The 27,818-nt window shown below is 39.6% G+C and overlaps 1 long non-coding RNA gene across 2 annotated transcripts; it reads right to left on the minus strand.

Moving 5' to 3' along the window:
- On the minus strand, positions 1-27,214 carry LOC121336370. Of its 2 annotated transcripts, none has more exons than XR_005952734.1 (4): positions 27,084-27,214; positions 17,464-17,690; positions 15,773-15,885; positions 1-1,072 (listed from the first exon to the last, which is right to left on the minus strand). It is a non-coding gene; the product is annotated as an uncharacterized LOC121336370 (long non-coding RNA). The 2 variants fall into 2 exon arrangements; XR_005952733.1 differs by lacking the exon at positions 1-1,072 and adding an exon at positions 1,083-4,643.
- Between the last annotated feature and the right edge of the window lie 604 nt (positions 27,215-27,818).

The raw sequence follows: 27,818 nt of genomic DNA on the forward strand, positions 1-27,818 counted from the left end.
GCCTCTACATGAAGTGGCAGACTTCTAGATGTTAGAATTAAGGTAGATAAACCCCATGGTAAGATGCGAAAAAACCAATTTCTTTTTAACTTCGAGGTTATAGCTGAAATGCAAATATTTTGTAGAAAATACAAATAGTTGTGATTTTTGTAAATGTTGGGTTGTGCTATATTTCACTTTATAAAAAATGTCAAAGTAGAGCAAATTACATCAAGATGTTGTGCAGGAATTAGAAAAAGAAAAAAGAAACCTGATACTTTATAACACAGGCAGGAAAAAGCTGTCTCATGTATGCTATGACTTACAAATCTGTGGGAGCTATTGTGGCCAGGGTCCAGCCCTCACTTTATACATTAGTGGGTGTAAAGGGTGATGTCACAGAAGGATTATGTCTAATCCTGGACAAGAAAACCTTGTGATGACTCAACAAGGAGCAGAAAAGACGGAGCTAAATCAGCTTAAAGTCAGGCTTTATGGGTTTGGATGGAATCAGCATTTTGCATGTGTGGTCATGCTTTGCACATAACGACACACTCAGTTCATGATGATACTCTGTCTACAGCCTTCCTATTCCTGCCCCCATTTCACCACCCTGCTGGCCCAGTGTCTGGCTGCCACTAACTCAAAATAGGAGACTCCAGGATCAATACAAGGAAAATTTTAATTACCAGCAGAGCTATTGGCACCACATAAGTTTCACAGTGCAAATAACCAATACATCAGGGCAGACCTTTGGCTGCCATGTAGTAAAATAGGGGGATGCTTGATAAACCAGCTTTAATTCTCCAGTTCTGTTGGTAGTCTTTGAATCTTCTGTGTGGCAAAGCACAGGCTAGTTTGAAATGACCAAATTTACTCACCTGCTAAATGGTTTCTGTGGATGGCCCGGTTCCTCTGACCCCAGAGCTCAGCTGAATGAATGGCAGGTGTGAGGACAGGTATTTCTGGATAGGACTGCAATTTGTGTAGAAACTGCTGATGAGCCTTGGCACATCTTTGCACCAAGCACTTTAGTCAGACTGTCACATGCACGGGAATCAGATAGGCAGCAAGGAGCTCATGTCATCATTTCCTGAATCAGAAGCAAAAGGTGAGTGATCTGAGTGTTGTCTGAAGTGATCACTGCACAGAAGGCCTATTCTCATGACTCGTGCTATAGATATTTTCTTGTATTGAAATGAAAGCAAACAATTTGCAGGGATTTATAGAACATTTAATTTAACTTTTACTAGAAAAGCAACAGAATCCTGTTTGGGGAGGCAACAAATGGAAAACTTCTTTGCACCATGTCATGGTTCTGGTAGATATTTCCTTATTTATTTTTGAAAGCAATACAGAAGTGAGTGATAATTGTTGCTGAAATTTTTTGTTTCTATTTCATAGAGGTTCAATTTAATAGTTTTCTTTAGGCTTTAAGCAGATTAGAGAAATAGGGACTCCAGTGGTACAGCCCAGTGTAATGTTTCTTTACTCACACTTGGTTAAAAAGTGCCATTTAGGCAAAACAGATTTTTAAAAGGCTTGCAGGTTTATTTCAGAAGTTTGCTAGACAGTATGGGAGCTGCTCTAAACTGAAAAACTGAGTTTAAAACTTTAAATGGGAGAGCCAAATCTGCCCCTGAGGTAAGCCCCCTAAAGCGGACATGACAGTTAGAATAAATTGTTCTACTGTTTTCAGTGCTAGTTACTCAATTATTAAATTACTACAGCAAAGCTTGGAGGTGTAAGAAAAGAATATGGGAAAGACATTCTAACACATGGAATAAAAATGAGAAAAAATTACAATTTTTCCCACTAGGAAGTATGCAATTAGATGATATTTCACAATCAAAATATTGTGTAAACTGTAAAAAACATAACTACAGAAATAAATGACAATGGTTATCTGACACTTGTCACCCTTTGCATGACAACTTTGACATGCTTCATTTGAGTCACTTCCCAAAGGACAGTTGTCAGTCCAGCTGTCAAAACCACATCCCATCTGAAACAGCTCTGTAGAGAGAGGCTAGAGGTCCCAGCCTGAGGACATGAGGGAATCCCAGCCCCTGGGCACATGGAGAGAAAGTTGCACTGTCCTCATGTGCTACCCTAACAAAGGACAATAGACAGAGCCAGGCCAGCTGGTGATCCTCTCTGCACTAAAGAAAAGTTTTCTGGCAGGGGAGTCTCCTTTCTCCCTTCAGCTGGAGAGGCTTTTCTTGTCTCGTGAGTTTCTTGCTTTTGTGAGGAGCCAACACCAATGTTGACCAGGAGCTGGTAATTTGCTATGACAACATCTCATAATCCCTCCCATAAAGCTTTCTGAGGTCATATAACCATTATCTTGTGTCCAAGTATGGAGGAAAAAAAGCAGAAAACCACTTCAAACTCCTGTGTTTCTGAGAATGATCTGGAAGCGATTTTGGAGCACCAAAAGGAAAAAAAAAAGTCAAAACAAGGTCATATCGGCAAAAGGACTCAAGGTTGAGAAAGTTCTGGATAAACTTGGGTGTAGCTGAGAGTAATTACTATCCTGAAATCCCCTGCTCAGCTGCAGCTAATCCAATATAGACACCTAAACTCACCAGGGGTCTCCCTGTTTGATGTTTAACATTACTATTGTGAGAATTCAGTTCTCTGCAGCCCGTCTCAAATCGCCCTAGTATGAGAAGTTCAGCAGCTGGTTCAACACTTGATCAGGTTTCAGAAATAGGAATTTTCCCTTAAGTCTCTCTTTAAGTTGGAATATATTCTCAGAACATTCATAGAAAAAATGCACAAGAGCATACTGCTTGAAAAACACAGTTATCAATATTTTTTAAGGGAAACAGTGTTTTTAAATTCCTGAGTAGTATGGAATTTAGTAGTATACAGTAGCTTTTTCTAATACTTGGAAAAATCATGAATTTTTTTCTCTAGGCTTTTCTTGGCTAGACTGAGAAAGTTCAATGTCAAATCTTTAATTTCTTGATTGAGCATCAGACCTCTTCAGATACAGGTTATTCTGTTTATTTTGTTGTATCTTCTTGAGCTGAAGTTGAAATAGTCACAGGAAAAAGAAGACTAACAAAAGGAAAAGGAGAGCACAAAGCAGGAGGAGAAATGAGTTTGAATTCTCACAGTTTGAGGAGGGAAATGAAATTTGATGCGCATTTTTCTTGAATAATTACTTTTGTCTGGGCTTTGCATGGCAAGTTTTTGGTAGCTGGGTGGCTGCAGGGCTGGCTCCTGTGAGAAGCTGCTAGAAGTTTCCTTTATGTCTGATGGAACCAATGCAGCTGGCTCCAAGTGTGTGCCAGCATCTCCAAAGAGTCTCTCTGAGGACAACATAAGGAAGGAAAGGACTCTGCTGGAGGTGAGGGTGGATGAGAAGGCTGCACTGTCCCTTGGCAGTCAGCAGGGGTAATACACAAACTCTATATACAATTACAAATGAATGGCACCACTCAGGAGCTGGGAACCAGGCTGGGAGCACTAAGGATGTGGAGCACAGGGACTGCAGAGAGGAAATGGGAATTGGGAACAGAAGAGGAACTAAAGGTCTGAGGAAATGTTCGTAAAGGGTTTGGAGAAGAAAGGTGAGAGGTGGGAAAGAAAGGCTGGGCTTCGAAAGGGATTAGGAAGGCCTTATTTCTCTGTTTTAGAGGTTTGGGGATTGCAAGGACTGCCTCTGGAGTAACAGGGTTAGTGAAAGTTATAGGAAAATAATTGTCAGAGATAAAGTAAATCTAAGCAAGGAGAGATGGGGAGGAAGATGAGTAGCTTTTGTAGGGGAGAAAGGTGATTTGAAACAGCGGAGGCCTTGGAAAGGGACAATGTGGAAGGGGAGCCTCAACACAGAAGGCATTTTAAAGAGCTTTTAGGCAGGAAGGACTGGGAAATTTAAGGCTTGGGACAGAAGGGACTGTGGGCCAGTATGGTGTGAGGGAGAAATTAGGGTTACCAGTTTGGGGGAATATTATTTTCTGGGCTCTGATGTCAGAGGCACACACAGAGAGCCTCCTTGTCCAAAGAACAGCCCTTCCCTTTTTCTCTGTTTGTATAAATTAAAATAGCCCTATTTTGGACAGAATAATCCAGAGGTTACCTTTAAAGTCAGAATGACATGAATTCTGACTGATCTGTGGAATAATTTTGCCATATGAAAATTGTCTACATGAAGCCAGTTTGAGGGATTGAAACATAGTGTCTCTAAACTTGTTTCACACAGAAAGTGTTCCCAATAAATAACAGTTTTAAACCAGACACTCTTACACAAAATGACATGCTTCAATTTAATCTTCATTATTTCCTTAGATATCTCTTCTCTGTAGGAAACTGATCCCAAATCCTTCCATCAGATCCCAGATCCTTCAGTAGATGGCCAGATAATTCTACTCTCCGTATGCCATGAGCACTGAATTTGCATGAGTTCATGTAAGCACACTTTTGTGTTTTTCCTTCTGGATAGGGCAACACTGATCTCTCTTGAAATCCTGCCTGTAATACATGGTTGTTTACAAACCACTTGATAACAGAAGTCACAGCACATATTTGTGTTGGCTGGTAATCCTTTGTCAATGATGGGTGAAGATCAGGTGTCATTTCTGATTCTTTTGGATGTGTCAGCTGTCTCCAGTACTGCCTTCAGTTGACCATGAACCGACTTGCACTCTGGCAGTCTGGAAGCAAGGACAAATGGGATGAGTTCTGGAGTTCAGAGTTATGTGCAGTTTTGAGCCCTGAGGCATATTGGCAGCGGGTTGAGGGAGGGATCATTAATAACATCTCTTCTATGTTAAAAGAAATTTAGATGATACTTCATTTCACAGCATTTTTATTAATATGTTTACCTACTAACATTTTGATAATGCAGCTTTGACACTTAAATAAGTCTCTGCTTGCTCGCCACATGAATTTTTAAAAAAAATCCTGTAAGCTCCTACAAAATATTTTCTACAAATATTTTCCCCCACAGTCTTTTGCCTTTAGCTCATACTTCCCTCAACATCCTCAAAAATAGATGAAAAAAGTCTCCATACAGCAAGCTCTGAAATGCCACCCACGTCCCCCCTCAACAAGCAACCAGACCAGTCTCTGCTGGACCTGGGGGTATAGTATATGTTTTATTGCCTCCAAAGATGGAGGCAATTCTGCTAGACAGCTCTTCTTTTTGGCTCCACTGCCAGTATCTCCAGCTCTCAGTGAGATGTTGCAGCATACTAATTTCTTCCATTCAGTCAATTTGGGTTATGCTCTGCTCCAGGGGTCTCTTCCATACTATGTATCCAATTTAAATGATGGGGGAGGAGAGAAGGATTGCCTGAGCTTTTCTGCCTCCACTTTATTCCCTGTGTGGCAGCTAAAGTTGTCTCTAAGTTGCAGACAAAAAATCAATAGTCTGAAGTCCACCTGGAAATAGCTGAGAACTGCTCAACCGTGGGTTCAAGCATTGCCTGTGTGTACAGCTCCTCTTGGGAAATCTGCATGAGCCATTGGACAGAGCCACCGGGTGAACCCAGCGTCAAGGGACACCTAGAGAATTTTGCATTCAAAGGAGGAAAAAGCATATACAACAGTACTAACTCATACTGAAGGAAGCCAGCTTCTTGATGCAATTCCTGTGGCAAGGCATATTATACCATGTTAGGTCAGGAGTGGAAGGAGCCCATGTTTAAACTACTTGTCAGGTGCAAGTATGAGATAAATAGACACAAACTTCTCTGCCTTGCAGTTGCTGGCCTCCCAGATGCAATTAGTCAGAGAGGTAGGTGATCAGGTGGAGTGATAACTCAATGATTAATAGCAAAATCAGATCAGTGTACCCCAGGCATTCTGGGTAAGCACTATGAGGACAGCAAATTTTGCATTTTACAAAGGGGTGCTGTAGAGGGATTTTCCTTTTCTTTTAAAGATTCAGTTACATGTCAGCATAGCTCTGTGGTTAGACTTGGCCTGTGAAATCCTACTACAGTAAGGGGCAGTTAAATCCATGCCCTCTACCAAGAGAAATAAGACATTGTCTTATGGGTTCCATACATTATTAATTTCTCTAGTTATTTCCTGAAGAGGGAAAAAAATAAGGTCCTAGATTACACAATCCTGATATTTGTCCACTTGCTGCTGCTTTTTTTGGCCCCTCTTTAACTAGAAAGATGTGAGCATTGGGAAGCAAATGGATTTCCCTTAGGACCCTGAAGTAGTGCCCTGCCACAACCAACAGCTTCAGCCTCTTGGAAAAAGTGCAATTTGAATCTTCCAAAAGCTGTTCCCAGGGCTTCATAATATTTGATGATTAGACCAGGGTTGTTTACTGTGGGGTAGCAGTTATGCTCAGTCCAGGCTTGTTGCTTTATTATTCACTCAATCTGTTTGTACAACATTTTGCATGTAGTGATAAAGCCAGTGAAACATTGGCCATGGTGTAGTTCTATTTAGTAAACTATGAAAGTGTGTTTTGGTTTTTCCAGAAAACTGAGCATAGATGAATTTCAACTGCCTTGAAGATTTATAAGAATTAAAATTACTATGTGTTCATTGATTATTGTTGGATTGATCTAATATCTGACCTCAAATCTGCCCAGTTATCTTATAATACTCCACCTCAGCCTTTGTTCATGAGCATCCACAGCTGTCTTCTCCACCAGCTGTTAGTCAGCACCTCTATGTTTTTTCTGACATCTACCCAAGGTGCCAGAGGCAGGTGCAGGAAACAGACACAGCTGCACAGGATTGTTTTAACATCAGTGCTGTGTTTTTCAGTTGTAAAGTGTTTCCAAAGTTTGTTTTCCTTAGTGAAATGAGAACATCAAAAAGAGTTAGTCTGTTTGTGTAACTTTTTGTTTAACTTTTACTTAAAATTTTAGTTTTAAGTCTTCAGTTGACTAGGTTCCTTCGGTTTAGTTTTGTTTTTCATTATTCTATAATCCTCTGTGGCTTGAGACAACAGGGCTTGAGTTTCATTTATGTAGACAAGTTATACAAGGAACATTACCACAGCAACTAAAATCCTGATTTATAAGACAAAACATAGCTCCCTCCTCTATTCAAACAGGATTTACAGGTATTTTGCTAATCATACATCCACAATTCCTTTCATTTTCAAATGAAGTGCTACCTATATTATTAATTGTACTGTCACCTTGACTGATGCAAATTCAACTGACTGTTTTATGTCATTTGAAGTGTTGGTTTTTCAATTTCAGATTTTCTCATCTTCCTATGCTCTGAGCCAAAACACTGCCCTAGAAATGATTACATTACATTTAGTGTTTCCTGAAAACCACTCAGTGTGGCAGGGTCAGTATGACAGTCCCTTTCATTTTCTTCTCTGAGTAACAGCCAGGTAATACTCTTTCCCCAAGGAAGGATTTTGTCAATCAGAATATAATGATGTCATTATGCGATGTGTTTTAATCACCTTTTCCTGGTTTTTTATGTCTGAATTATGGCATTCCATGTTACTGTCCAACCATGCAAGAAAAAAGCCCCCTCAAAAACACGAGGCTAGCCTGGTATGAAAGGTTGAATCCCTGCTCAGATTCAGATTTTCCATCATGCAGGTCATTCCACATGGTCTCTGTCCTAGGTCTTGAGCTGCAAAGCAGGGAGTAATACCCTCCCCCTTGGCAGACCTTTGTCAGGCTATGAAATGTTCAAGTACCCTTCCCTTGTGTAACTGTGGCAAGAGCAGGAGTGGTATCAGTCCCTGTGCTGTAGATATCCCTATCACAGCAGAAAAATTAGCCCACACTCTCTTGATTAAGCTGTGTGCAAATCCAGGAGGTGCTGGATGGTTTGGGTGGTGTTTCTTGTTTAAGCAGTTGCCATATCCTCCAGGGACTAGCTGGTGAGCAGACTGCTGCAGCAGTAATATGTCCTGAAGATAGAAATCTCCTAGGGACATTAAAAAATGCTCTTGTCTCAAAAGCACCAAATAAGTTTTCAAATAAAGATTGCATTTTTACCTCATTTATGTGCAACCTCCCCTCCCTCCTATTTCTGTCCCTCAAAGACAAAGTCACAAAGACCCTGCCTTATTCACTGGAACTTGAAACTCTAAGACCTCACTGGATGGAACCTTTACAAAACTTCCTTCTAGTTTGAGGCACTTCCCATTTAAAACGTGGGAAGAGAGTTTACAAAAGAAAACTACTCTGTAAAGTTTGGGGGAAAAATACCTCAGTTGCAAATATGTGCAGTTGAAATACAAGCAGAGCACAGCTGATGGCCAACACATGATATAATTCCAGTTAGTTTGTGAGGCTGCATCAGCTGAGAGCATGCAGGATGGCTAAGAGCAGGTAAAATGGGCTTGTGGCCTGTCCTTCAGCTCATAGAAAATTGTATTTTCTACATCTATGGGAGAACAAGAGACTGTGCCACCCATAATCTCCCTTACCACTATAAGAGCACCAGTTGCAGCTTGACTAGTGGTATAAATGTAAATATGAACCTCATAAAGTCTGGACTTATCTCAGGCAGGAAGATGAGCATAAGCTTAGCAAGAGTAAAGGGAGAGCCAGGCACCCAGAGAGCTGCAGGGTACACAGCTCAGGCTACTGTGCCCCTCCAGCCTCGGCCGTACTGCCCACCTGCCTCTGTGCCATGCAGCAGTGAAAGCCTGACTCCTGGAACACGAGTCCTGGGCACGCTGTCAAGTGGAGAGAGGGCTTTTCTGCTCTTTGTGGGAAAGTGTTTACCTGTAGTCTGATTGCTGATGGCCAGTGTAGTCAAAGTTTCTTTCTGGTATCAGAAAAGTAACACAGGTTGATGAAACTGGGGTGAACATTTTCGGTGGATCAGCTACGTTGCCTTTGGAAATAGAGGCTGCACCTGTCTTCAAAACTTGTGGAAATGGAGAACACCTTGTTAAGAGTAAAGCTTTTTAAAAGGGACTCAGACTGGCTTTTATTTTTTTTTTTTTCTGACTGAGCATTTACAATCCCTTCTTGGTCTCCCTATGCATCAAAAATAGCTGAAACAAAATAGAGCCTAATAAATTCAATTGAAGGTATGCTTTGTTTTCATCAGCTATGGAAAATAACTGTAAAAAAAAAAAAGAAAAGGCTGAGGTGACTATCAAGGACCAGAGTATCATAATATAATGCAAATAGTTTTTGTTTGCTTGTTCATTGGTTGTTAACTAACACATCTTTAATCCTCTGTGTGCCGACAATTTAGACTATGGTCACGTGAATTCACTAAAAACAGTTAGAGAACCTTCTGATGTCCAGCAACGTGGTATTTCCAAGAACAGATGAGCGTCTCTGTTAATTTACTGTCAGCCTACCTGGAAGAGGACAGTCACTGATTAAACACACACTGAGGACTAATCAATAAAGAGCCGTATCTTTGATCTATTTGGTCATTACTTTTTGACTACAAAAAGTAATGCTATTAATGAAACATGGCTCTCTTGCTTTTTCAGTGTAAAATATTGTGTTTTAAATGGTTGCTTATTTAAAACCTTATGAAAAAGTAACAAGAAGTGGCTTTTGTTTACTTCTTTCAAACAGTGCAATAGCAGCTGGCTCATGTTGGTGTTAACTGGTCTAAGGTTCTGTTTAGAGTTTTTTACATGCGACCCAGAAGTCATGTTTTGATCTTTGTCAATAGCAAAAGGGAGGATTTCCTAAAGATACAATTTGTATCTATTTTGTGATGTTAAATAGGTCAAGTGTAGTGCCCCACTGTCACAAGATACAATTGCTGAATTCTCTAGGGTTGAATCCTGGCTAAGCTGATGGAAGAGCTGGGACCAGCACTGGGCATATGTGTGCTGTCAGTCTGCTTTGACCTTGCCTCACAGATGTGTATTTTATTTTCTTGCAGTGCGATCTAACATGTCTGCTCACTAGCACTGAACACCTGCTGCTCTTAGCTGTCTAAATTGTTTTTAAAAATCACAAGGGTCTACCCCCACTGCACCATCACTCCAAGTGCTGCCTCCCTGACAAGTATCTCACTTGCCTCTGCATAATTCTTTGTAAATACCAGTTGAAATAAATGAATCCTTCACTGGCTTTAAGCTATCTGCTGTAAAGATGCTAAGGTGTCCTATTGTTTCCCAGACAATGTCTGCCATAGCAAGCTGAAATGACACTGAATTTAAGTATGGATGTGGAATTTCACTCTTCCTTGCCAGGTATAGTTTTATTTTGTATTGACAGATTTTATAAACTTGCTAAACCCTTCCTTCTGGTGTTCCTACCATTTGGGATCGGCCAAACTGTTCTCCAATAAAAATAAAAATTATAAGACTGCTGTCAATGCCTTTCTATACTTCTCTCTGCTCTCCCCTCCTGCCCAGTTCATGCTGTAGATGTGAAGAGTTTCTACAGATGGCTTAAGGGAGTTAAGGCTGTACAACCTCTCTTATACCCTGCAGATCTATTCTCTGGCTCACCTAGATCATAGCCCTGGCTGGGGCACAGCAGAACTCCTTGTTGGCTTGTGTGTCTACCAAGGAAAAGACAACCATGTGTAGGGGCAGGAGGGAGAAAAGGACAGACAGAAGCTGATTCTGCTTTAACTCCTGCCAATATATTTTTCCTGGTGACTCTCGCCTGTAAAATTATGCTGGAGGAGTTCTCATGAAACATAGAGAAGGTATTTTCCCCTCTAGTCTCTCTCAGCGGATAGGTAACCATGCTTTAGCAAGAAGGACGTGGAGCAGTTTTGGTCTCTCAAGCGTACTTGCTGGTGCTACAAGCCCACTGCTGAGAGGTCATCCTTAGTGAGTCATGGAAGGTACACAAGCTAAATTGATGGGGCAGGGAGGCAGAAGCAAGATCCTCAGGTTGATCAATCAGCTGGGAGAGAAGCTGACTTCTCAGCAGCTGAGATGCTAATTAAAATGCTCATTTGACTTTTAAACCACAGCTCAGGATATGATCTACATACTGCTATGAGGTTTTGATTGGTACCTCACTTTGCAAGTTGGGACTGAGTCTTGTGGTGCCCAGGTGGTTCTTCCAGTCTTTCTTAGAGCAGGCCACCATTCTACAATTGCTCATCAATTCACAAAATATTGAACATTTGACATGTGTCTTTTGTGAATTGCTCATCAATTCACAAAACATTGAACTCTTAACATACATCTTTTAGTGCATATGTTCTTTTTGCCTCTTCATGAGTTGTTATATTTTCATCCTAGTCATCATCACTTCTTTTCTTATGAAGGCCAATTAAGTAAATTAAAGGCAAAGGACAGAAGAGTGGGATAGTGGCAGCAGTTAGCAGAGCAGAGTGGTTAATAAACACTAAATTCTTTATGGCAAAACTACAAAATGGTGAGGTAGCAACAAGACTTTTGGTACACAAAAACACGGTGACTGTGCTTTACAGTGTAACAAGGAATTACTGTGTTATTACAGAACTTGGGCAACTGTTTGGTCCCCAGACCAAAACACGCCTGGGTATCCACAGGAGCAGCTTCTGGGCACAGATCCATAGGAACTTTGTGTTCTGATTTGAATGTCATAACTGATTTTCAGTTTTTCTGGGGTCATCTAGTACTTGTGAGTAAGCCTTACAAAACTTACTCACTGGAAAACTGTCAAAATAGAGTGAAAATCTCAGGCTTTCACCAGCAGGGACAAATCTCGCAGCAATCCCTTTCTAATTAATAAATGAAAAATCTTCTTTGGTACCCTTTAAATTTTCCTCTTGTGTTTGTACTGACAGGATTTAGTTCATTTCATAATCATCAATGATGGCAAATCAAGTCCCCAAAACCACTAGGAATTTAAAGATGCACTTATGTTAAAAAGAAGAAAGGTGGGAAATTATTTTCTCCTGAATTAATCTGAGTAATAAGAAACCAAAGAAGTATCCTACCATTAAAAAAAATTACAATATTTTCACTAGATCTCTGGTGGTCGACAAATAAAGACAAAACTGACGTATTTATTTGTAAAGGCTGATCATACTCTTTCATGTGTTTTCAAAGTTGGATGTAATAAAAAGGGCCTAGGTTTTTATGCATTTGTATTGGAAAAAGAATTTTACATTGAAATCAGGAAGAAAACCTGCAAGGCACAGAGAAGAGTTCAGTAAGGTGACAATTGTGTCCTTCAACTGGAACATTTTTAAGGAATGACAACAAATACCTTGGGCCCTAGGTATCTACAGTGCTGAAAAGATCAAATTGAACATCAAATGTACTATAACACTCTTTCATGTGAATGTAATTGGTATTTTTGCAATTATGAAAACTCCTGATATCATTCTTATTTTGTAAATAATACATAGTCACAAAATCAATACTTTTAATTTTTGATTTGTGTCAGTCACAACTCTAAGAGTTCTACTTCTCTCCAAGTTGATTCAACAGGTACTCGAAGATTGGAGACATTTTAATTCTAACAAGTTTCAAGGATGTCTGCATTTCAATAATTTTCCTAACAAATAGCTGCTGGGAAATGAGCATCCATCAAAAGCAGAACAATGATCAGCTTGCCCTTTGAGATGTGGACCACACATTTAGCTCCTTGTAAAGAATGCCATCAGAGTAAACAATTATTTACTTGTTTATAAGTCATTACTTGAAGTGTATTATTGGATACAGAAGCAAAAAGGAAAGAAGATATGAAAGGAAAGTTGTTAATACCTTTTATTCACTGTTTTTCTGTTTCACTGTCTTGCTGTTATACCTCTTTTCCTTTGGTTGTTGACCTTCTAAATGTCTTATGCAAATACTTATTCTTTATGGTGGATTCTGTTTATATCTTACAGACTGTCATATGTTTTGATAAACCAGCACTTCAGACAAAATACAAACATCTCTGAGGTTTTTAAAGAATTATTTAATAAGACTAGGCAGACCTTTCATAGCTGCATTGAGATGTTTTCTTCCAGTCAGACAATACTCCTTGTTCTTAATATGTTCTACTATTTGCCTATGAGCAGTCATGCAACCATAGAAGGAAAGAGACCAAAAGGTCACCTCAAATTTGCCTTCATCTATGATTCAAGCACTGAGGGAATCAGAATACAAGTGTGTTTGAGACCACTCTCCTGCTGAATGAACTGTTATTCTGGGTACCGATTATTTCTCTTGGGTAGAAAATAAACCCTCAAAAGAGTGATATTGAAATCATGTTTTCCTATTAGGATCTGCAACAAAGTCAATGCACTTTCACTCAAAGATATATCAAAGCTGTCACGAGGTCTAAGGTGTCAGCATCGATTCCTGCATGAAGTTCTGGTTTCACTGAGATCAACAGAAAAAAACCCCACTGGTCTCAATGAGGCCAAGATTTCACTGCTTATCTTTCCTTATTAATAATAAGAGTAAATTTCAGACAGTCTCATTAAAATAACATGATATTATACTACATAGAAATGTTCTTTTACCACTCATAATAAATAAAGGGAATAGAAGAGCGACAGAAAAGGGAGAAGTAATATGAATGTGAACAGGGATAGGAACTGAGATTGCAAATATTAAGAGGTTATTAGTCTTTTTCACCCTTAGAGATATTAATGATCCCTGGCTTTAGTCCTCAAAGAACCCATTTTCTGTCCTTGCATTCTTTTCCAGAATTAAGTTTAAATTTCCATGGGAAATATAAAAGGGATCAAGACTTATATCTATATAACAAGTTATAAGGCCTTCATTCACCAACAACAGTTCCCTCTTTTGGTCTCAGATATTCACACAACATCTGAATGCCTTGAAAATGTTAATGAATTTATGCTATAACCTCCTGGAGAATTAGAGGAGAAATATTATCTCTATTTTACAGCTGGAGAATGGAGACAGAGAGACTTTGTGATGTGTCTGACATCTCTCACTGGATTTTTCAAATTCTGTATTTAAACTACAACATTTTCTTAGCTTCTGATTATCTTTGCTTTGGGGATTCTAGCATATTTAAATTCTGTTCTCTTGAACACTTTTCTCTAGGCCAAATCCATGCAAAACTAATTCTTAACCTCAACAAGTATCTGGAAAACCCCTGGTCCAGAAGACAGCCAGAGGTTTTCCTGGCTGCTATAACTTGTGAGGCAACAAAAAGAGAGCCAAAACCAGACTCTGAAGGATCTCAAAACTTCTTTGACAACAAAATAATAAATGCATACAGACTCAGACGTAACAGATTTCCTCATCTCAATGCCTGCGATACGAACTGGAGTTTGAAGAGTACTGCTTGCACCATTGAAGTTATTGGTATTTTGCCTTTTTTTTTTTTTTTTTTTTTTAAGGTCTCTCCTTAATTAACTATGAGGGCATTTTGGACTACTTTTATATATAGCTTTCATTTTATGAGGGCTGGATTGCATTATCATGATGCAAAAACTTTACGATTAATCTACACACCTCATAAATCTGTCTTGATCAAAAAACTTAAGAATGCAAGTGGATGTTTTGTCTGCATTCTGTTTTGTAAGGAGGACAGGAACAGCCTGTGTTGCTGCTGCAAGGAGTAAGCTCCATTTAGGGGTACCCCATGCTGCTGTGGTAAGACTGCTTCCAGCTCCCAGCTCTTTTACTGAGGGTTATCTAAATGAGCTATACTTACATATACTTACACATAACTATCGTTTAGTAAATGTTTTATTTACTTTCTAATTAACTGTATCAAGCTACATTGGGTTTTTTTTAACTAGAGATTTAATCTTTCTCTTGAATCTACTTTGCACAAACCTAGAATTCAGTTATGTCTTTGTGTAGGTGCTTATACAAAGGTAGTTTATTCTATATGGTAGCATAAGGTAGTTAAAAATAAAGGTAGTTTATTCTATGACAGAACATCCTTATAAGTTTTGAGATCTCTATAGTATGGAAAGCTGCATCCTAAAAGAACCAGCACACCTTCTCCCTGAATACATTGAAAACCTGGATGTTCAGTAAGTGTTCCCCAGGCCTGACCAGGTGACAGATAAAGTAAAATGAAGCAAGAGGAATGAAGTTATCGTAAAGCTTCTTCATTCAGGAAGGATCAATACACACTGCTGCAGACTGCTTTCCACCTCCCTTGGCTTGGAGAGCTATAGAGTGGAAACTGGATTCTGCCTTAGGGAAGAAGACTGAGGAAAAAAGCCATAGAGCAGAAGCCTTTTCCCATAAAATCACTGCTGTAAAAATATCTGGCTTTGATTTTCTTTTTACTTATACCCATTTCACATTATGGAAGTACTACTGACTTATTGAATCTGTTACCGACTTCCATAGGAATAAGGAAAGTTAGAGCTGGGCTGATTATATTTTAACATGAAACAGTCTGTCAGTGATAAGACTGAAGGATAGAGTGAACTTATTCTGTGGTTTTCCTGATTTATTCAATATAAATAATCTTGAACATCTAGAAATTGGAAAATTCTGGACATCACCAGTGTTGACTGGTTCAATGCAATGTCTGCCTTTCAGCAACCTGAACTGTCTTCAAAATAGGCCCAGCTTAGAGAAGGTGCTTGGATCAAAAGGTTTCCAGGTGTTCCTTCTAAACTGAATTGTTTGTTGATTTTGTGTTCCTGTAAAGCTACTGTAAAGCTATAAATATACAGAGCCATGTTTGTGGCGTTACACATGCCCATGTTTCTCAGTGCTTCCAATTCCAGAGCTAAGTGCAGCATCAGTTTCCAGGTCAGGCTCTGCACTAGACTTGCTCGCCACCTGAGTTAGTGCACCCTGAACAACATGGTACCAACACTGTCACCTTCTTTTGCTTCCAGCAGCTTCCACTCTAACATCAAATCCTTGAAGTCTAATACAAAGCATAACCATGGAATCATAGAATCCTGAAGGGACCCACAAGGATTACAAGCCTAACTCCTGTTAATAAATTAATAAACCAAAGCTCACCTGTAGTAACTAAAACTGGAGGTCATTGGTTCTCTGCACCTTGTTTTCTTCTGGACTTCTTGTTCTGGGAAGGACATGAAGTCTGCCCACCCTTCCTGAAGCCAAGTAAAGTTCTGGACAGATTATTAGTTCAGACAGGTAATGATATGAAAGCCATAACACTAATACCAGACCCAAGACAGCTGAAGAAGCAGCACAGCTGTGTTTTTGTGGTGCTGAATCAGCCAATGTCCATGGTACGGTTAATCTGCCCAAGGACACATTTTGTACATTACAAAGAAGCAGAGGTTTCCTGTGCATGCTGTTCACTGACATTTGCAAGATTTGCAATTCCACTTGTAGTCACTGAATGAAAATGAAGCAATTTGGTTTAATAATGCAGATGTCAAAATGTTAAACATTCAGGACAATTATACTGGGAAACTGTCATCATCAATTTTATTTTTTCTCTTATTTTGGAATTGTTTGAAAGGCATATTTCCCATTGTGGTGAAAGATGATAAACAGAGGAAGTGAGCTGAAGCTAAATCACTCATAAATCCATCTTTCAGTAAGGTGACATGTCATTAATTCAAACACTGGAACAAGTACAATCATTAAATATTATGACACACTTCATCCAATTCCTCCAAAAAATAATTTTCTTAATGTTGTTTTTGTAAAGGAAATTAGTATCAATCAATTAAACATGGACATGCACAATTCTAATTATGTATTTTGCCAATATCATAAAAACAGTATGTTTGGTGCCTTAGCTAGTATGTATCCAAAGTGTGTCAGAAATATTTGGATTCACTTTTATAAGAATAACCCATTTTCCAACATAAGAATAACCCACGGCCTATTTCTGTCATATATGACTCAGGGGGCTTATTGTCCTGAAAGAGATGAAGAAGCCTTCATGGTACAGGGTGTACCTGCATGGTACAGGGTGAAAGGTGGCAGGTAAGCTAGAGGAAGCAAATGACACATTCCACTGAGGGCTGGACCTGGCTGCAAGGTCTTCCTCTTTGCCAGAGGTAGCAAATGACACTTTCCACTGAGGGCTGGCCTTTAGATTCTCCTGCAAGGCAGTGAGATCATCATGACGATATTGCTTGGGAATTGACACTGATCTGAAATTATTTTGATCTGATGCCAATGAAGATACTCAGAGCAATTCAAGCTATCATTTCTTTAATCACGTACAGAATCCTGTCAGGTTCTTGAACTTGGTGGAGGGTAGAATTAGAGAGCAAATAATTGAAAATGTAAGAGGAAAGAGATAATGCTACAGAATTCTTTACATAAAATGTAGTGTCCTTTTCCAGAAATAATGTTAGTGTCATATTTTTATGATCAATGTTTAAGACGTTGATAAGTTCTAATAATGTTATTATTAACCTGAAGAGAAGACCTGTTTTTCTTTGACCTGTAGATAGCTCAGATATTTCTAATGAGTATTATGCTTTGTTGCACTATTATTACTTGAGAAGAGTGTGAACGTATCTATTTATTCATTTATCTACTTGGTCAGCTTATTAGCTGCTCTACATAATTTCTCCCTGACTGAGAAATCATGGCAGCAGTCCTAAATCAAATAAATTTTTTAAGTGAGTGATTGTGAGGATTTATGGGATCTAGCTATGTGAAAATGAACTTTTTCTGTGACCATTGAAATTAGCCCCATGTTACAGTTTTGGCATACTTACCCTGCCTCGGATAATACCTCGAAGCCTTTCATAGGATAGCGCAGGCCAAAGGCCATTCTCTTCATGGGTGAGACCATGCAGTTTAGGGTGGTAAGGGTTCCTGCCTGTACACCATGACCTGGACTGCCTTGTTTTCTCTCATCCTGGTAACCAGAAGCTGCCAGTGCATGTCTGGGCAGTGCACTGACTCATAGCCATGCTGTTGAGGCAGAAGGTCAGATTGGAAGCTGCAAAGTTAAAACAGTGAGGTTCAAACACACTAGAAGGTGAGTCAGGCAGGAGATATTTGCAATAAAAAAGAGCAAATGGACTTGATTATAATGATAGATGTTTCTGAATCATTTGGCCACTCCTGCACCAGCTCAATACTGGATTGGAATACTTATGATGGCCATGGGATGGAAATGGAATTGCATGAGTGAACAATCCTTGTTCCAGGCACAATGGTACAACCTCTTTCTATGGACAACTCCCAGAAACTAGAAAGAGAGCTAGGAAAAGTCCTTAGCTCCTGAAAATGTTTTTAACTCTTGATCTGATCTTCTGATCCTGATCTCTGATATTATAAAATTACTGAGTAGTTTGGGTTGGAAAGGACCTTAAAAATCATCTAGTTCCAACTCCCCTTCCATGAGCAAGAACACTTTCCACTAGACCAGGAGCTCAGAGCCCTGTCCAGCCTGGCCCTGAACACCTCCAGGGATAGGGAGTCCACAACGTCTCAGGACAAACCAGTCCAGTGTCTCACTACTCTTACAGTAAAGAATTTCTTCCTAATGTCGAATCCAAACCTACCTTCCTTCATTTTAAGGCCATTTGTCCTCGTCCTATCACTACATGACCCTCCTAGACCCCACAAGTCCCTCCCCAATTTCCTAGTAAGCCCCCTTTAGGTATGGTACTTCTGTGATAAATTGACCCTTGGAAGAGGGTTTACCTGCACTTTATTAAAGCCTTTGAAGCTGTCTCCCAAAGCATTCTCCTGGAGAAACTAACTGATCACGACTTGGAGAGGTGCACAGTTCCTTTGGTGAAAAATAGTGTGGCCAGCAGGACCAGGGCAATTTTTGTCCCTTGGTACTCAGCACCGGTGAGGCCACACCTCAAACCCTGTGTTCTGTTCTGTCCCCTCTCTACAAGAAAGACACTGGGATGCTGGAGTGTGTCCAGAGAAGGGCAGGAGCACAAATCTTTTGAGGAGCAGCTGAGGGAGCTCGGGGTGTTCAGCCTGGAGGGAAGGAGGCTCAGGGGTGACCTTATTGCTTACCTGCCCTTAACTCTACAACTACCTGAAAGGAGGCTGTAGCCAGGCGGAGGCTGAATTTTGCTCACATGTAATACATGACAGGATGACAAGTTGCACCAGTGGAGATTTACATCATATATTAGCAAAAATTTCTCCACTGAAATAGTGATCAAGTGTTGGAACAGGGAAGTGTTGGAATCACATCCCTGGGGATATTTAATAGACATGTAGATGTGGCACTTAGGGACAGTGTTTAGTGGTGGAGTTAGTGCTGGGTTAATGGCTGGGACTCAGTGTTATTAGAGGTCCTTTCTGATCTAAACAATTCTGCTCTGGGTGGAATTTCCAGTGCAACAGCTCTCTGGCAGCTCCTTTTAGTTCCCAGGGGAAGAAGACATCCACCCCTTCCCTGCCCAAGCCCAGAGCTAAAAGCAATGTTGTATTTTCTCCTCATTCTGCCCATAGCAGAATTTTAAGTTAAGGGCCCCTTTTTGTTACCACATGTAAGTCTAAAAAGAGTCCATAATAAACAATGTAAGTTTTTCATGCTAGTAGAGAGTCTGCACTCAGTAAAAGAGAGAGAGAAGAAAAGAAGAAAGAAAAAAAAAAGCAAATAGGACCTTGATTCCACTCACTGCAAAACTTAACAAGAAAAATTGTCCTCACTTCACTAATATGAGAAAACAAAGTGCTCTGACACACAAAATCATACTCTCACAGCCTTTATTTCTATTTTCCTGATGCTGTTAGAGACTACTGTCTGTAGTCAGTCATCCTTGCTGTAAATTTCTTTAAATTGTAATTGGGCAGTCTTCCAGATTCTAAGGGACCCATTTGCCAGAGGAACTCCTGGGGACATAGGCCCTGCATAGCCCTTTTTTTTTTGAAATTGAGAACTGATAAATTAATAGAGAACTGACAACCAATATGACACTTTGTTTGTAGAAGAAATCTTGTTTTATCAGCAAATTATTTTTAAGGAATCGCATTATGAAATATATATATTTGTACCTTTATATTCCTGTATTTAATTTTCTGTCAAAAAAGACTCCACACTAAAGAAGATCATGGTCTGTGTTAGTGTGTGAGACACTGGGAATTTGAACCTTAGCCTCTACCCACCTTCTTAAGGATCACAAACCTAATTTGAACCAATTTCCCCAAATCAGATTAATTTTTCACTCTCTGTCTATGTGTCTTTCAGTCACATGCAGAAGCCCCAATCACACCAGGCTGAAAGGATGGGTCAAGGCCTGTTTTATTGACAAGCAGAGCTGGCCTTGGTCACTCCTGTCCTGCTGGCAGCCAGCGTTGCCTGCAGCACATCAGGCAGCTGGGCAGCCTTGGGCAGCCCTTTGGCTGTGAGCAGGTGTGGAGAGGAGAAGTGGCAGGGCTGAGATTAAGGGATGGCACCTACCTGCTTTGGAGAGCAGCCAAGCTGCCTGGTAGTACTTCCAGGTATCCTTTGGATAGCAGAAGAGTTTGTGTTTAAAGTGTGTTTTGTTTTGTAGCCCACCTCCTAAGCTCAGCCCCCTCCTCCCCCTGTCAAGGACTTGATGTGAGTGTCAGGGGAAGCAGTGTTAGCCCAAAGTGGTCATAGCCAAATTCAACCCCCTGCTTCAGTGGGCTGACCAGGGCAGGATGGTGAGGTTTGCACCCATGGACAGGGCTAGCCTTCACCCACTGTGCCTCATGCCCTCAGATGGTTGGAAAACTGCTGGCTTTGATCTTTTCCTCTGCTCTTGGTGGGGTATCACGGTCACTGGGCAATGTCTGATCTCTGTGGTATCATAACCTTTTCTCTTGGGCTAAGTTTTGGCCTCTGGGTTGACAAATCACGTCTGGTTTTGAAGTCTTTTATTACAGCAAAGTTGCATCAGCTCACCTCTGCTGGCTTCTTGCACTATGCTAGGGAAAAGTTCAGCAAAAGCTGGCACTATCTTTCCGGCCTGGGTTTGAACCTTATTTTAAATACAAATATCTCTCCTTTTCAGCATAGTCAGGAAAGATAGGGTCATCTTTATACCTGATATCTCAAGCAAAGCAGTGGGTAAATATCAAAGATGTTAAGGCAAGGCAAACATACCCCTTTTATGTTTGTGGGCAGCACTAATGACACAGAGTGAAATTTATCCTCTTATCAAAGGTCAACACAAACCTAGGCACTACTTCAAAGGTGCATTGATCTTATAACTGGCTCCTGGCACGGAGCTGGATTTCACCAAACTCTAAAATGTATGAGAACTGATAGATTTTATATATCTGTGTAAAAAATAATAGAGTGTGTTCAGATACAGACGTACTTAGGAATCCACAGGAGCTATCTTGATTTTGTTAGGACAATGTATACTTCTTTTTTCTTGTGTTCACATATTTTGCACTATATTTGCAAGCCAGCTGTCCCGTCCTCCCACTCAATCAGTTAAGACATCCATAGTCTTTGCAAATACACGATATTTATTCCAGCTTCTTATGTATCAAGAAGAAGCTGACAGTCAAGTGACTGTTTAGTACTGCAGGTACTGTTTGGTTTGAAGAGTAAACCAAGAATTAAAGACATTCTTTCACGTCTTAGTGAATAATAATAAGAGCTATCCAATGTTTCCTACCATGTTGAGCCATTGCTCCAAGATACCAAAAAGATCTTGTAAACTGGGAAAATGTGAAAGTCAAGGGAGAGGGCAGTAAAGTCAATGTAACAGCAAGTAAAAAACAGGTGCCTTTTTGTTAGTGGTCATACACACAAATGTGTTGCTGCAGAGGAGGCATGGAATTTCTGTGTATGTTGTAATTATGGTCATGCTGGGTGTGAACATGTTAATTGTAAATACTTTAAGAGATGATACGGCATCTGCACTTGGAAGTATTTTTCTTTCTCTTGTGTTTTCTTTCTGTGGTTGTATTTGAGCAGGGTGTGCCAATATTTGCACTCTGAGGAACAGCATCAGAACGCCTGGTATTCACATCTATGAGCAAAAATAATGACAACACTTCAGCTAATTCACAGTAGCTTCATGTGCATTAGTCACTGGTCCCTGTGTGCTCTAATGACAGACTGCGTTAACATTGCAAATACAGGACATAAAGATTTTACAAAAGTTGTTTTGGTATCTCTTTTTTACTTTCTGGGCTAATGGACAAGATATTTTAAATACAGATCCATGCTTGAAGTTGTCTTTTTCTTGGAATGTGACTGTGGCAGTTAACATGATAACAGTAGTATCAGATGAGATGGATTAGGAAGTAATTTGCTCAGGATAGGTGAACCTACCTGGTGGTCTCCTCTTCCTTTTAGGGCAGCTAAATCCCATGTGCTGTGGCTCACTGTACAAGTTATAATTTATTAAACTGTTATATTCATGAGATTATGTCAGAATTCCCTTGTTCTGTCATGTACATGATTGCTTTGGGGGCTCCAGGAGGTCAAACTCCAACAGTGTCAAGCATAATTATTTTCTGAATATATTTACACCCCCTGCAAAAGCCAATGTTTGTTTGGTTTGGCCTTATTTAAGAGTGTACTCATTAGTTTACAGGCTTTGATGAGGCTTTCTAAGCTTCAACTGAATGACTAAAATCTGTAAGAAACAGATTCTCTGAGGATGGTATTATGACATAAAACACATGGAATAAAAATTTTGTATTTCCATAAAAAATTCAAGACATAATGTTTATTTTTGCACATTGATGCAGTTATTTGTATGTGTTTGGGCCCATGGTGGTAAACACACAGTAATGCACATTAGTGGTTTTTCTAATGCACATTAAGTGCATTACTAAGGCACATAACTGGTTTTTCTGAATTAGTGATTTTATACATATAGAATAAACTAATAATGCCCCACTTTATAATAAATTTGAAACTTATAAAATGTGACAGCTACTGATGTTCTCCACCAGTACACACTGGTTTGTCCCAATATAGTGGGTGGCAGGTTTACATAGTAAAATATTAATAGCATATATTAATAGCAAATATTAATAGCATCACTGAAGAGTTAATACTACAGTGAGTGGGACAGGTGGAAACACAGAGTCTGTAAGTGGAAGACCAGGGCTCAAAGCCAAACAGAGCTGAGTTGTTGTAAACTAATATGTTGTCACCCATCCATTGAATCAACATAACTGACCTTGTGTTTGTTTCGGCTTTGGGGAAAATCATTTAATGTCAAGCTCTTTGACTGATATCTTGCTCATCAATTGTAGAAATACTATTTCACTCTGAAATTCTACTAGTTCTTTCTCTGTCATCACAGTATAAGTTTGTGTTAATAACTATAAAAAAATCACAGAATTGTTAGGATTGGAGAGGACCTCTGCGGGTCACCCAGTCTAACCCCCTGCCACAGCAGGGTCACCTGGAGCAGGTCACACACCCAGGTGAGTTTTGAATGTCTCCAGAGAGGGAGACTTCGTGATATCCCTGGTCAGCCTTTTCCAGTGCTCTGCCACCCTCAACATAAAGAAGACCTTTGTGTTGAGGCAAAACTTCTTGTGTTTTAGTTTATGACCGTTGCTCCTTGTCCTGTGACTGGGCAGCACTGAAAAGAGTCTGGCACCATTGTCTTGGTGCCTGCCTTTGAGATATTATATGCATTAAGGAGATTCCCTCTCAGTTTTATATAGACTAAGCAAGCCCAGCTCCTGAAATCTCTCCCCATAAGAGAGATACTCCAGACTCCTCCATGATCTTTGTGGCCTTTACTGGACCTCTCCAGTAGCTCCTTGTCTTGTACTCAGGAGCCCAGAATGGGACACAGCACTCCAGGTGTGGCCACCAGGGCTGAGTAGAGGGTGGAATCACCTTCCTTGACCTGCTGGCCACACTCTTCCCAATGCCTCCAGGATATCACTGGCCCTCCTGCAGCAAGAGCACACTGCTGGCTCACAAAGAGTTTGTTATCCACCAAGACTCCCAGATCCTTCTCAGCAGAGCTGCTCTCTGGCAGGTCATCCCCCAGCTGGTACTTGGGGTTATCTCTCCCCGGGTGCAGGACCCTACACTTCCTATGAGTTAAACCTCATTTTGTCTCTGCCCAGTTCTCCAGCCTACCAAGGTCCCACTGGATGGCAGCACAGCATTCAGATGGATCAGCCACTCTCCCCAGTCTCACATCATCTTCAAGCCTGCTGAGGGTACATTCTATCCCTTCATCCAGGTCATTGCCAAACAAGTAGAGTAAAAGTGGACCCACTATTGATTCCTGGGGAATGCCATAAACTGCAGGCCTCCAACTGGATTCTCTTCCACTGATCTCAATCCTCTGAGCTCTGTCATTCAGGCAGTCCTTGATCTACTTCACTGTCCATCTAACCCACACTTCCTAAGCTCACCTGCAAAGATGTTGTGTGAGACAGTGTCAAAAGCCTTGCTGAAGTCAAGGTAGACAACATCCACTGCTCTCCCCACACTGACCCATCCTGCCAAGTCATCATGGAAGGCTCTCAGATTGGTCAAGCATGCTTCCTCCTTGGTGAATCCATGCTAACTACTCCTGACAATCTTATTTTCTTCTACATGCCTGGTGACAAACTAAATAAATAACATCTTTGTGCTGAAACATTTACTTGCTACTGTGTAGTAGATTGATTCTGGCAGCTGGTGATCTTTTCTTCCTTCACTGAGAGGAAAGCACAGCAGCTACTTTGAGGGAAGGCATTTTTCAGCTCAAGTTCCAGTGGATACTACACCAAATGTTATTTGTGGAAAACCACAGCAAGCCCCCTTATTTATTTTGCCCAAACAGTTTTATAAATTCCCCTCAGTGTTCCCATCATTGTTAATTCTTTTACAAAAATATGATTTAAAAAATAAACTATATTTGTGAAAGAATAAAAAAATTCTGACAGCTAATGATCCGACAAAAAAAAAAAAAAGTTCATATACATATTGAGAAAATAAAATAAAACAAATATTAAAAAATGCATTACAGTTTTCAGTATAATAAAAATTTAACACTGTATGAAACACTGAAATGGTACTGGTATATAAAGAAAAGTCAGTTATAAAAGTCATATAAACCACATACTCATTTCTGGCTTCCATCTAACCACTGATATTTCCTTAGAAATCAAAAGGGAAAAAGTGAGTAACCCTTTCTCTATCAGTAAAGAACAGTGATATCTGGGAAACACAAGTAAATGCCTAGGAAAGATCAGTGGAATGAAGGAATGTGAGGACTGGGCCACATGAGCGTGGGGAGAGTGAGAAGAGAAGGATCGGGTCCTCCTGGAGGTGGGAATGAGCAGAGTGGGCTGGGCAGGGGGGATGGAGAGCAGCACCCTGACTGCGTGGGACACGATTTCTGGAAGGCCCAGTGGGAGCAGAAAGGGGCTGGTTTTTGTGAACCATGCAAATCTTTCTCTAGTGAAACCCCATGTAAATATATGAGGTATGTTTGGCACGTGGTTGGAAATCTGACCAAATAGCTAGATATTTGGAAAATAGAAATCCATTTGGCTTAGTAAAAAAGTTTGGAATATATTGGCCTCCAGAACTGGGGGTAAAAAGTATGATGAACAGACCTCCCTCCCTCCTCCAGTTTCCAACATCACTTTTTTTTTTTTTTTTTTTCAACAGAAGGGGTTTTTTTTTAATTAAAAAAAATCTCCTTCTGTTGAAATAAAGTAAAAAAAAAAAAAAAGGGGTTTTTTTTTAATTAAAAAAAATCTCCTTCTGTTGAAATAAAGTAAAAAAAAAAAAAAAGGGGTTTTTTTTTAATTAAAAAAAATCTCCTTCTGTTGAAATAAAGTAAAAAAAAAAAAAAAGGGGTTTTTTTTTAATTAAAAAAAAACCCCTTTTTTTTTTTTTTTACTTTATTTCAACAGAAGGAGATTTTTTTTAATTAAAAAAAAAAATTTAAAAAGTATTTGCAGAGTCTTGGCTTGGTAACTCTCTGCCTGCCCAGAAAGTACTGCTCACTTTCCTCTTCCTTTCCATAAGTGAAAATATTAGCTGGGGTTACCAGCTGGAGTTACCAGCACCTAAATGTGAAATGCTTGCCATTCTGCTCCTCTCTGCTGATGCCCATTCAGGGAGCTCTGTTAGCTTTACAGCTTTCCCCAAAATGAAATGCAGGGGACTGTGGCATGGGTAGCTGCAGCTCTCATCAGTAACAGAAGAGAAAAATGAAGACAGCCACTAGAAAATCTCAATTTCATGGAACAGATATTTTCTGTTTTAATGAAAATAACCTTAATGAAAAATTGTTGGCTAGCTCACCACTCAAGTCTTCTCTGAATATGTCAGATATGCCATTTTAGTTATTTACCTCTAATAGAATCACTGAATCATTTTGACTGAAAAACACCCTTAAGACCATCAAGCCCAACTATAAAGCTAACACTGCCACAATTGGTTGGAAGCTAAGTCTCTGCAAAGTTTAGCTTTTATATTAAATTATGTGCTTTAATGTTAGAATGCCCCTTGACTCACTAGTATAATGATGCTTCAAGAGCAGCAAATTATCCTAATACATTAGTAAAGTTTTGTGACATTTGCCAGTTTATCTTTGGTTACATCAGGAAGGGAAATGGTACTTGATTTCCTCTTCTGAGTAATTACTTTCTGCATTGCTTCTCATGCTTCACTCATTAAGCTCTGAGCTTACTGAGATGACAGATCAAGAGGCTTCTATCTTTTGTTTGGAATTTAAATATTCTAGATATTCAGAGTGTGTATAGACACCTACTCACACATGTATGTATGGGTGCTTGTGTGGCTGTACTTCCATACAATAGAACAGTAAATCTTCCCATAGAGATTCCAGTTGATTAACTTCTTGTCAAATATTTGACTTGCTTCCATTTTTCAAAACATTATATCTACAGTTGCTGGAGTTAGGTCTTTAGAATAATTTATTTATAAACCTTGCTTTCATATAATCACAATAATAGGTATTATTATAGCACTAATCAGAAATGTACCAGATATTTTTATGAAAAAAACCCCAATAGAAAATAAAAAAAAAAGAAAATAGAAATGTAAAAAAAAGTTTATGGGTTAGTATGAGATGGCCATATGATGACCAATATTGGTAATCAATATTGACATTTAATATCAATATTGGAGATAACCATTACAGTATGTGAAATAACTCCTCATTCTTCTTTGACTTCATATCATGCATAAATCTTCTCCGAAAGACATTTCTAAGATAAGCATAGAAATTTTTCCCAGAAAATGTTAAATAACATGTCTCATATTTTGCTTTCTGTATCCTCTCTCTTTTCTCTCTCTGTCTTTCTAATTTTTTTACTGAGTTTACCAATTCAATTTTAATAGGGAAAATTTTCAGTCAAAACTCTAGTCAATTCTATCCGCTGGAGGGTATTTTTAGAAAAAATGTTCTTAAGGAAAAAAGTCAGTACTTACATTAATGAGGAGAGAAAATAGGCTGAAATGGAGGTGGGAAAAGAAGAAAACAATTATCAAGTAAGAAAGGCCATTGCATGAAAGGATAGTAGAGGTTCACTCCCCTTTGGGAGAAAGGAGAGTCAGAAGAGAAAAACATGAACATGAACAGGCCCATAGGAACCCAGAAAGTAATTTGTGGTTAAAAAGAGGCTATGGCTCACAGCTGAAGTATCCAAAGGCTAAAATTAGTAATAGAGCAGAGGCATGACTGTGAGCATAGTGCCAGAGATGCACTGCAGCAAAAAGAGCAACTGAGACTCAGAAGTGCTGGAGAAGTGTTTTGCTTGAATTCTGTTTTGTTCTGGAGTGAGAGAGTTTTCTTTGCTTTCAGCAAGAGAAAAATAATAATGAATCATCAGCAAGTATCAAATCAGCCTTGTGAGAGAAATGGGAAATCAAGAGAAAGACATCTTGATACTAAAATAATAAAGAGTGTTATTCCTGCACTAGACTGGCCCTGTAGAATCCTCTTTATCCTCATGGCTAAACTAATTAACTTCCTTAGTTCTGTACTTCTGAGGAAGCACCAGTGCTGCTTTAGACTCTAATTCAAGGTCGCTTCACGTATGCAGTATAAATTTGGGGAGAAACAATAAGTTCAATATTGCCAGTGCCTTGTCTTCCCTGTTAGAAAATAACTTTGTTAGGAAGGTGATGAAGCAATTGAAGGAACATATTCATCAAATCACAGAC

The sequence above is a fragment of the Onychostruthus taczanowskii genome, unplaced genomic scaffold (genome assembly GCF_017590055.1).
Source record: "Onychostruthus taczanowskii isolate IOZ18803 unplaced genomic scaffold, ASM1759005v1 scaffold23, whole genome shotgun sequence".
In the NCBI taxonomy this organism is placed as follows: domain Eukaryota; kingdom Metazoa; phylum Chordata; class Aves; order Passeriformes; family Passeridae; genus Onychostruthus; species Onychostruthus taczanowskii.